Below are 2,983 nucleotides of genomic sequence, written 5' to 3'. Positions count from 1 at the left end.
TGTTAAGAGGTTTTGATTTCTTCCAACAAGGATTGGGAAATGATTTATGATAACCGTTTATAGTTCTCCACCGACTAATTGGGGAAAGAGCTTCGAACAGAAGCACCACAAAGAGATGTCAGGAACTGAAGGCAAATACGAATTAAAAAGGGGATATGTAAGTATGAATTAAATAGTGTGATACGAGTATACAGGGATAAAGTAGAACCACTAGTCAGACGCACATAGTACGCGTTGACTAAGTTAAAGTCCTGCATTGAGAACGCAGTAAGAGCATGGGGCTTACGATACAAAAAAATGACGCGTGTACACAACGTCGCCCCAAAAATAATGGAACCCTTAAGGGACGAGGATGGAAAACTTAAGGAACAAATGATGCAACTTCTATTCGTCCCAAGAAACAAAGAGTATAGGTTGGGACAAAGCCACTACTTCAAGAAAACTTGGAATAGTTATTGTCGGAATACTAGTACTGCCTAATTAAAATTGAATGACTATAAGTACAAACAAATGAAAGTACGAGTACCCTCTAAAGGGGGAAAGTTAATGAGAAAATAGAAAAAGTAAGGTGAAGGCAATCAATATAGGAATATATCTGAGACGAACGTCTTAAATTCAATAAGGTATCTTGCCGAACCAAGTTAAAAAGGTCCGGAGGCTACCAATAGTTGGATGGAAGCCAGAATGCTGTATAAGGCAGCGATAAGAAGTTGTGATGAGACCCTGAACAACATAACCCTAGAAGGAGGCTACGTATAAAAAAAATAGTGTAACCATGAAAGGATATCAAAGAATTCAAGAGACACTACGAAGGAGAATGACAACATGCTAGACCAAAAGCCAAAACGTTGGTCATAGAGTTAGTCGCAAATGATGTTGCGATAGATAAATAACCAAAGGAAAAGGAATAGAAAGCCTCCTGTGGTAGTAAATGAGGAGAACACAAAATGAATGAAGGATAGTGGAGATAAAGGTCTACGCCGATACTGGATGCAAGATAATAGACGAAAGGACAGGGCAAAATATAAAGACTCGCGAGACAACGCTGAGGTAAATCGGGAGCTAAGTTGAGTGCCCCACCCATTATAGTAAGGATTATAATAAAACGCAACACGATGACTTCCTAGAGAGTCACCCATCCCAATATTACTCTCGTCCCAGCACGCTTAACTTCAAAATTCTGATGGAACTTAATGCGTTAGTGCTGGTGTGATCGCGCGAGATGGAGGAATCTGAACTAGTGATGGAGAAATGATATGAGATTATGTACCCAAAGTATTATAAGATACGTTAAGGTAATTATAATAAGGGCTTAAGCAAAACAAGAAGGATTAGCTAATTGCTAATTGACGACGCACTCGAATGTCACAGCTCTTCAACATAGAACTAGTTAATGAGAGGAAAACCGCAGAATGGCTATATAGGCCAGTGGGCGAGGGAATTTCGACACCACTTGGTAGCCAACTCTGAGGGAGAAAAAGCATAACCCAAAAGGTAAGGGTACCAGCGGAGGTAATGTATGAATGACAAGAAGCAGTGCCCAAGGTCGAAAATCCCACAATATGACCAGGACTACAAAACTCATTTTGCACTCCAGCGCCAGATGACTCTGGAGGGAATGTTACTTATGGAATAACGATATTAGTCCCTACTCCTTTGATGAAAGGTTACCTACTCCGCCGAGAAGTCGTAAAATTGTAGAATAAAAGAGTGGTAGGACCTTACGGAGTCCCCACAGCTATTATCCCAAGCGAAGGAGCCCAAGTTGCAACTAACTACCGAGAGGTGCAAAGATAGGTTAAGCCAAACTACCGAGATGGAATTAGTACTATGGGTGAAGTAAGACATGGCCACGATTGGACCAAAGATCTACCCCGACATCGAGTGTAGGAGGGGAGAAAAGGCAGGGTAAAACATGAGGACTAGCAAGGTAATGCTAGGATACTTGTTGTAACCTCTCATAATCTTGCAAAGGTAAAGAATGACACAAAATAATGAGAAGGCCTATACGAGGCTAAGGATTCCCAGATTATCAACATCATTACACACCTATGTTATACTCTTCAAGAGTAGGGTGCTATATGGGTTATTGCGAGAAGGATAACGAGTCAGCTCATTTGCTTCAAAGCAAGACCACATATGCAGCTGGAACTAGGTGAAGTTATATGACAAGAAAGTAGTAAGGTTCTATGAGGTTTCCTCATCTAATATCCCAGACAAAGGGACTTCAAATTATAATTAACGTCTTGAGATCAGTCCAAGAAGAGATCAGGAGCACAGATAGGTCTTAGTATCATATTTCTCCCTCGAGCTACTAAACAGACTGAGCGCACTATTAAACGCTAGAAGATATGTCATAAGCCAGGAGATTAACTTCGAAGGTAGCCGGAATGATTATCCATCACTTATCAGGTTGCCTACAATAATAATTACTACTCCAGTATTCTAATGGCCCCGGCATGATTAAGCAAGCTATTGACTAAAAGCCTAGAGTCGGCAAGAATGATATACAGATAATCGATATCAACATACAGAGTTCAAATTGATTATTGGATGCTCATAACATGGTCACCTAGAAAAGGAAAATTAGTCCAAATCATATTAGATGGTATCAAGTTGCTCGTAAAGTGGGCTAAGTGGCTGGCAAGTTGAACTTACCACCTTATTTGAAAATTATATGCCCAGTCCCTCAGATAGAAATGCTTCACAAGGATACTGACGAACCACCCAGGGTATATTCTATAAATGAGGTCCAGGAGATGGAATCCTATGAGGAAAAACCTACCTCCATCCTAGATCGACAAATTAGAGGATTGAGAACTAAAGACGTAGCCTCAGTTAAGGTGTTGTGGCAGAATAGGAATCAGGAGGAATTGACCTGGGAAGCCGAAGAGGACATGAGACACAAGTATCCATACCTATTCCCGATGTCTACAGGTAACCCTGACTCCTAAATACTTGTATATTAAAGATGTGGATAGAG

At 40.7% G+C, this 2,983-nt stretch overlaps 1 pseudogene; it reads right to left on the bottom strand.

Moving 5' to 3' along the window:
• Nucleotides 1–1,102: 1,102 nt before the first annotated feature.
• On the bottom strand, nt 1,103–1,221 carry LOC129881249 (5S ribosomal RNA; annotated as a pseudogene).
• Between the last annotated feature and the right edge of the window lie 1,762 nt (nt 1,222–2,983).

The sequence above is a fragment of the Solanum dulcamara genome, chromosome 2, assembly GCF_947179165.1.
Source record: "Solanum dulcamara chromosome 2, daSolDulc1.2, whole genome shotgun sequence".
Taxonomy (NCBI): Eukaryota; Viridiplantae; Streptophyta; class Magnoliopsida; order Solanales; family Solanaceae; genus Solanum; species Solanum dulcamara.
The sequence above is the reverse complement of the archived record's forward strand: the minus strand, read 5'-3'. Positions and strand labels throughout refer to the sequence as shown.